General features: G+C 40.0%; 1 protein-coding gene across 1 annotated transcript in view; it reads right to left on the reverse strand.

Annotated features, from left to right (window-relative positions):
* The window catches only part of MYPN (myopalladin), a 52,366-nt gene extending 44,337 nt beyond the window's left edge, over positions 1-8,029 (reverse strand). Inside the window, exon 1 of the mRNA XM_066324406.1 lies at positions 7,809-8,029. The gene's annotated coding sequence lies outside the window, so the exon portion shown is untranslated. The remainder of the gene's footprint in view (positions 1-7,808) is intronic.
* Positions 8,030-8,353: the final 324 nt, after the last annotated feature.

Genomic DNA, 8,353 nt, shown 5'->3' on the forward strand with positions numbered 1-8,353 from the left:
AACAATCTCATCAGATAGATTAAGTGTTGGATATTTCAGGCACTGAAAGTTGTTGAAAATAACAGTACTTTAAAGTGAAGTAAATTTAGCTTGAAAAGCACTGAAGTAGTAAGTCAGTCAGCCCTCAAAATCCTAAGAGGGATGTGAGGAGGAAGGAGAATGAACTAAAATATTCTATAATAACAATTTTTCATGCATTATAGGAAGTCATAATGGTGCTAGATGTTTCATAGCTTCTTAAATCCAGCGTTATTTCTAATAAGATATTTAAGTAGAGAACTATGTCATTATTTATTTGAAGTAGGTAGAGAACTGTGTCATTGTTGGATACAAACATAATTTGTACTACAGGGCTTTCAAAATCATGTTCTTAGGTCATCCTGGTTCTGGAAAAAATGTACCACATGAGATGAAAGCATTAGGAAGCCCGTACTTAACCTTCATGCCTGATAAGCAAAGCTAAAGCATCCCTTTTGATACTTAAGCAAGTGAAACTGTGTGGTGTTCTCCCTTTTATTTACACGAGAGCCAGCATGAGTGCAGAGAGATTCAGACGCCCTGACAACACCCTTGTCTTCTGGTGGCCTAAATAAGAAGACAAAGATCTGCTCTTTAGCCATTCAGAGAGCTGATTCCTCACAGATACTGAAACAAGTGCAGGACTGTTTACTGGATCTGTCTCTCAGACTATGCAGTGCTCATTATCTCCCTCCTGCTTCATTTAGGGTGTGGCAAGTCTTGCTGCAGTGGTTTCAGGTATTCCTATCCCAAGCTGTCTGGTTTGTCACACTGCAGAACGTTCTGTTCCTGTCGTGGTCTCAAGAGAAGAAGACATCCATGCCCTAGCTTGGCCATCTCCACTCACAGCCTTGTGTAACAGCTGAAGTTACCGGCAAAGGAAAGTTAAAAAGGTGTCTCTGCTGTGAAAAGCTTCTGGCTTTTCTGGTGGGACAATTGTCCCTGGCAAAGGGCTGGTTAAGAACAAATGAAGTGGTAATGTCTCAGACTGCTGCAGTATTTCTTCCTGGAATGTGAGTGCCAGCCCTTATTCCTTATTTACAAAAGAGAAGGTTTCAATTTAAACTGTTTATAATCTTCTTCAGTGAATGAACATACAGCTATCATAATCTGATGTGCATTTTGATACCTTGATCCCTTTGCTTGAGGCACATTTTTATACTGAAATCCTTTTCCTTATGTAAATACTGGGCATTTAAGATTTATTGATTTTGCTTTGTTTTCATAATATGAAAGAAAATCACTAAGACTACAGAGTTACCCAATCAAAATATTGCTAAATTTCTACCTCTACAAAGAATGAGAAATAAAATGCCATATAAATTGTAGGGTTTTAAGCACCCTGTCCAGTGTCTGCAGCTGAGCCAGGCTCTGTGATACTAATTGAACACTTGGCATTCAGTTATCTGGTGCAGTGTTTCAGTGAAGCTGTGGCACATAGAGAACATTGATTTGGGAAGCCCACATGAGATAATATCGTGAGGTGTTTCATGACTGGACAGAGTTTATAATTTAACCTCTTAAGAGTACAAAGAGGCCCCCCATGAGGCTTAAAGTTCCTGCCCAGTGGAAACTGCTTTTGCTTGCTCAGCTTTAACTCCTTGGGCAGCTGTGCCACCTCTAGGGAAGGTGGACCTGTTTCAGGAGCTCTCTTAGCTTGTTTATGTGCTGATCGCAGACTGTGCGCTGTAAAGGTCACAGCTCAAGCTACAGTTTCAGCTCCCAAGAGTTTCAATACACTCGAACATAGGGAGTTTACAGCCTGGAGGAAAGACCTGTTGCATGAATGAACTGCAGCCCTAGAATCTAGAACCTCTCCACATGTGGCTCTGGCTGAATTAGGACATCCAGCTCTTTGTAGCTTGCAGGACACAGTGGAAAGGCTGTGTTTTACGTGGCTGGAGAAGTATGTATTTTACAAGGTGGCAAAATTTAGTTTGCTGCATTTCTTGGCCACTCTTTCTGCAGCATTTCAGAAAGGTACATCTTCATCTCAGTGTCTGTAAAGGTCATCAGAATTGAAAAATGATGATGCAGATCTTTAGAGAACACTGGATGTTCTAAGTAGGGAACGGATGTTGTGTGATCAAATCCTGAAGTCAAATAAACTCGAAGAACTCGTATAATGATTTTGTCTAAAGAGTATATGAAAATTATTTGACTGAGACTATTCAAGGTTTCATTTTCCTCTGTTGCACAGACATAAGTGCTGTGTCTGTTTCAACAGAGGTTGTTAATCACAGTGTAGCTTTTCTGCAGGAAACCATAGTAAAGGAACTGTGTGTTCAGTATGATTTTTTGAGACTCTCCTCTGGGTATATTTGAGACTTTGTTCTTGCATGTCTTCTATTAATCTTTTGATGAATTGAAAGCATTGAAACATGAAAGAAATAATTTCTGCTAATTTGCTTAAGGAGTATTACCGCACCATAAGGAGCTACTCTCAAAGATGTGTTTAGGCAAAATAGTTTTATAATTCTAGCTTGAAAAACCCTAGTGAGGAAGCCACTGTCTGACAGCAAAGGGAGGAAAACAAACAGTTCCCCAGCAAAGGATCTGGAACAACTTCCTTCATTCTGCTCATTGGAGCAGAAGAGGTAGAAGGGAGCAGAATTCTCCTTCTAGAGTTCAGAAGCAAGATATTAATGAGAACGAATCTGATGTCAAATTCTGCATACTGAGAGGGCCATCACTTTTCTTTAGAGCTTATTCAGGGTCAGAATTTTGTATCTAACTCTTGTCTATTTTCAGCTTGTTGTAGAAGATGACTTTTAATTCCATTTTTAGTAATTAAGTAGTTGGGTTCTAGTCAAATGTAACACTTTCAGGTAGTGTTTGTCTACTGAAGTCTTAAAGTATTTTGAAATATTTGATATTTTTAATTTAATGGAAAACGTTAAGTCTTAGGGAGTGTTGCTGTGAGGCTACTGGGCAATCCCATTTCAGTTATTAATTCTGCCTTGCTTATGCCTTGAGACATGTCCCATTTGTTGTGGGTTTTTTTTCAAAAAACTGTGCTAATTGTATTGTCATTATAGATGTCTCTTCTGAGCAGATAAGTGCAGATGACTGTGTAGAGCAGGCAGTAAGAAGGACAAACTAGTAAAAACACAGTAGGCAGCAATCTGTGGTGGCAATGAAAGCACCGATAATTTTGATGACTGGAAAAGAGTTGTAATGAACCTGTATCAAGGGCAGGAATTGCATTGTTGGTTACAAACAGTGTCTCTTAACTGGTGTTATTTAGGGGGGAAATGGGGTTACTGCCATCAGCAGCCTAAGGTTCTCTACTCTTGACTGGGTCCTTACCTACAGCACCAAACCACAGTGTGAGGGCAATATCTTTGCCTTTCCTGGGACACCACCAGCAGTGACCTTGGGCACCTGCTGTCTTGAAAGGCACCAGAGGATGCCACAAACAAAAATGACTCCATGAATTTCTTCATTGTGCTAATTCAGTTTCCATTAGGCAAGTAATTGAACAAGCTTTGAGTTTCCAAGAGCCTATGGTTATGGATGGCAATGTTCTCTTATTAGCCAAGTGATCTTTAGGATTAAATATTCACAGAGGTAGAATTAGTTTCCACAGTTTGTTCTGGCAGTGGCTTGACCTGAAAATCCTTACGTGGAAGGGAGGAATTATGCACCATGGGGGTCATGCATAGTGTGGCAGCAAACACTTTCATTTCTTCTTGTTTGAGTTTTCTTACACTCATTCCTGAGTTGCCACTGGGAGAATCTGAGCTTTTCCTACAGCACTAGTGAAGCCTCAGCAAGCTAAGGGAATCACAGATGTATCTGATACATCTCCATTTCATTTGGTGAGAACACCTGCTAATGCTTGATGCCCTAAAGATAATTTTTCAAACTCTCCTTCTCTGTGTCAGAATAAACAGGTTAAATGCAACTAGCAGATTTAATGCAAAAAGTATTGGAACAACTTTTCTGGCTTTCAAAAGTTAAAAGGAGAAATTTCAGTCAGTACATGTTGTTCCTGTCTTACCTTTTCAAGCTGCCATTACTTCTTTTGGGAGTGCTTTTGTGTGAAACCCCAGCATCAGAGCAGCAGGAAAACTGCTGCTTCTGCTCTATAGAGAGGCACCTTTGTGGCCTTTACACAGCAACACTCTGCATGCCCAGCACCTCAGTGTGGAAACCGGAAAATTGAGCAAATATTAGAGGCTGTGTCTACTTCACAATTAATTCAATTGCACATAAATCGCATTTACCCACAGAGTGTTTAACATTTATGGGAGTGTTCCAACTGTGTGATTGCAGCTATGAAAAACGAGGTAAGAGTTGACACAAGAGATCTGTCTTGCAGACCTTGGATGATTGCAGTCCCATTCTCGAGTGCTTGCAGGGATTCTCACTTAGCAGTTGCCATTGTCACAGTTTCTGGTGCTGCCTGTTGACAAGCTGTGGCTGCTGCAAGAGAGGCCTTGAGACTCCAGACACAGGAAAGGTTAGGCTGGAGTAGAGGACTGAGGTTAGCAGTCCTGTGTGTTTGGGGGCAGGCGTATGAGATATTTTTAAAATAGTGTTTAGAAAACTGTATACAAGAGGGTGGTTTACTTTCCTGTTCCAGACACTTTAGTGGCTTTGATTTCCATTTCCCTGTAATGAGTCATATAACTAAACTCCCAGTTCCAAGTAATGTAATTAAATATGGAAAATGGAAAATCTCCAGGATCAGGAGTGTAGCAGCTTCTTATGGAAACAAAATCGTTCAGAAATGGGATGGGATAAATCCTCTCTCCAAGTTATTCTGCAGCAGACACTGCAAGAGCCCTGTGTGCACTTGGGAGTTGCGCCCTCGCCCATGACCTCACTGTTACAGTATTAGGCATCCTAAGCAGGAGGAAATACTCAATTCTGCTTCAAGGGAAAAGCACATTAAGACCTCTCTAACTTTTTCAACATTTCTTTTATACTCCCATATAATGTAAAGACCTTTTATTTTTCACTCTGATCACAAGAAGTCTTCCTTATTTCAGAATTAATATTGTCCCTTGGTAGTTCTCAAGATGAGAACTGAGACTCTTTATCCTATGTCCGAAGTACCCTTTTTCTCCTCAGTGAATCTCCTTGAACTGCAAGGCAAACAATATCTTGAAGAAACAACATCAGATTGTAACAAATACATGTTTAGCTGCTTTTTAAATTAGAAGTTCAGAAAGGAAGACAGGTGATGGGTGTCTCTGAGGCCTGCCTGGGATGCTTCTCCATCCTCCTCTCCCAATGACCTGTGCAGCCAGGCCTCAGATATCACGACAAGTTCTAAGTGTACATCAAGTGCTCGCAATGAAGGACAAGTTTTTATTGATTCAAGTAATGTATATAGTCCTCTTTCCTTCAAGGATTGCCCATATGAGAAAAAGTTTATATGAAAGGCAAAACCAGTTGCAGCAGAGATCCACAATTTGGTGCTGGATGTACATATAGAAGTCCTCAATGAAAACATAACTAACAGGCAACAATATTTATTTATCCTGGTTCAAGCACGAACACACCACTCTGCACATCTTTCTTCATGGCTAAAACTGCAAATCCATTTTTATGGATTGTAAGCCAAGTGATTTAAACTCAGTCATTTCTGTGAGTCCTGCTGGCAGTATGTGGGAGCAGTGCAGAAATCCACACGTCATGTGGTTGAGGACTGCTGTAATGTTTCAGCTTAGGACTGAAACTACAGCTTAGCTCTCAGTGTTCAAAGGTATGGCACGGGCTCAGTCTAGACTGAAATTATAGCACTGCATTGGAACTGTAATGAGAATTTGCACAACCTAAAGTGCTGAGCAGAAGTCTCTATCCTACCCGTATGTGTGTAAATGGCACCAGTGTGAGGGACTCACAAACGAGTATTGACGACTGCACCACATCCAGACTGAACAAGTGCAGACTACCCAAAGGACAGCCCCGAAAAGCAGGGCCATGCAAACCACATGGCATTTGCACATCTCTTTGTCTGCAAATTTCAAATCCATGGGCTGGTTGGTTTTAAAATGAGATTCAGTTTTCCTACAAATACAGGTTGCCAATGGAAAAGGGAACTTAAGTGTTAAATTAGACACAAAAGAAGTCTGGATTGCATTCTTCTCCTCAGGTTTTTCAGTTATGCCTTTCTTCTTTCATGGTCTCACTATATTTCTTTTTGTCCACTGTTCTGTCTTTATTATGTTTTTTTCAACAGTCTTGCCTAAGAACATTGTAACATAAAAGCCTTCATATTTTAATCATATTTTCAAACTGCAATGTTTAGATGAGATTTATATTCTACAGGAATAACATGCCCATTCCTGTACAAAATTCCTATTTATGAAAACAAGCACTAACCCAGTTAAGTTTTAAACAGAAAAGTAAACTGTTTTTTCTTTCTTTCCACCCCCACTCCATAATTTAGATTACAACTGAGGTTGCATCGCCCAATGGCCTTTATAGTATTGTGTACATTTTTAACAAATTATCTTAATGTTGTATTTATGTGCAAATATCCCTAGACTACTAATTGTTATCTGCTGTTGATAAAAAAATGATTCCTTCAGTACCACAGCAAGACGTGCTGTAAAATCTCTAAAGAATGCACAGGAATAAAAACCCGCACAGAGCACACAGTTCCCCTTTGTGCTTGGTACTCTGCCATGTACAAGACCTAACTCCTGAATTGACTATAAATGGTTTTTGATATCTTAATATTATTCTGCTCAGCTACAGGAACTACTACACTTGCTAATACTATTTAATTTTTGTTAGCTGTTTCTGAAAGTAAAAAAAAAAAAAAAAAAAAAAAAAAAAAAAAAAAAAAAAAGACAGAACAAAGAAATATCCTGACCTTAGGAACCTTCAGGAGGTGTAGGAGAGGGAGAAGAGCAGAGCTGAAGTTTATGAAATTGTTCCATTAACACTTGCTGGTTTTGTTTTCACTCAAACTCTAGAGCATCTTCACAAATGTAAACCTTATGACCAATAAAAAACTGCTGATAAAGTCATCAGTGTCTTTAACATGATTTGTATAATGTTCTGTTAACATATGTTCAGGAGCTGTGTTCTCTTGTCAATTGTTGATGTATTATTTGGTAAACCTTAACATGGGCTTCTGATTACTGCTTAATGTTGCAATATATTGGGCCAAACATTTGCTACTGACAGTCAAATACTTTTCTGAGAGAGAGAAAGAGAGCAAAGGAGATAGTGAGAGCTCAAGGGTGAGAGCTATGCCCTTCTAGCAGGACTGTTTCTGCAGCTGTTGTGTACATTAATCCAGAGAGCAGATCTCCCTGCACTAAATATAGCCACGGGGGTCATTTTACATGACAGAATAAATAATTAAATAAATAGAAAGCATTTAACTATGGGGGTCACATTAAATTAGGTTTGATTTTGCTTAAGAAGGAATTCCAAATTATGGCATATTGGTTTAAGGCTGAATACAAGAATGTAAGTATTTCACTTCTCTATCATTTCATGAAGGGAAAGTGATTGGGAAGAGGAAGGAGTCCTAGCAAAGAACTTTTCAGGTCACTAGAGTCTTGTTGACTCTTTAGAGGAGTCAGACTGGCTCCGAGGGATTTTGAGAACCCCAGTGCTATTCAGGTCCCTTATAATGCCACAGAACACTGTTCCTCTTTCACTGCTTATACCTCAGCATAATCTAATTTGGTTTAAAAAGTATTTGTTCCCTGTATATGCCTTACCAGCTAAAATTAGCATTCAAATATACATGCTTATCAGACCTTTCTGCTACACTCTGCAAAATCGAAATGTAGACCAATCTGAAATTGAGGGATTACCTTTTTTAAATCCTCCAGATGTTGCTGCCCAACCCTGGCAGTGAGTAGCGCTGACAGTTATCCAGAAGCGTGAGATTAAAGTTAAGGAAGCGAGGGGATTCTTCGAGTCCTCAGGAACAGAAACAGCTAGGAGTCCACACAGTGGAGGAAGTTAACCTTCGTTATTGTGAGGATGGCTGTAAGGAGCTGGACAACCTGTCACCACCGGAGCAATAGCATTTGTCAGTTTGCAGGTCCCAAGTTATTTTGAGCAGCGTAAACCATGTGCCCGCGGAGCATTCCACCTCATTGGACGGGGAATCCACTGCTCCCACGGCACCTATGGGCACAGAATGCCTTCTCCTCGCTCATGCAACAGCCCCTATAGATGCATATGTGGGTTTTGCTTATTCTTCCAAGAGGCTCTGTAGTGGCATTGTATCACTCTTGGCAGCTGTTTACACTTCTTCCTTTTCGAATTACTAGTTATCGCTGGTTCGTTAAGTTTCAATTAGAACTCGAAGGTTACCATCACAGGGAAACCCGTCAGCTGGTAACAACATAAA

This window comes from Sylvia atricapilla, chromosome 8 (assembly GCF_009819655.1).
Source record: "Sylvia atricapilla isolate bSylAtr1 chromosome 8, bSylAtr1.pri, whole genome shotgun sequence".
Taxonomy (NCBI): Eukaryota; Metazoa; Chordata; class Aves; order Passeriformes; family Sylviidae; genus Sylvia; species Sylvia atricapilla.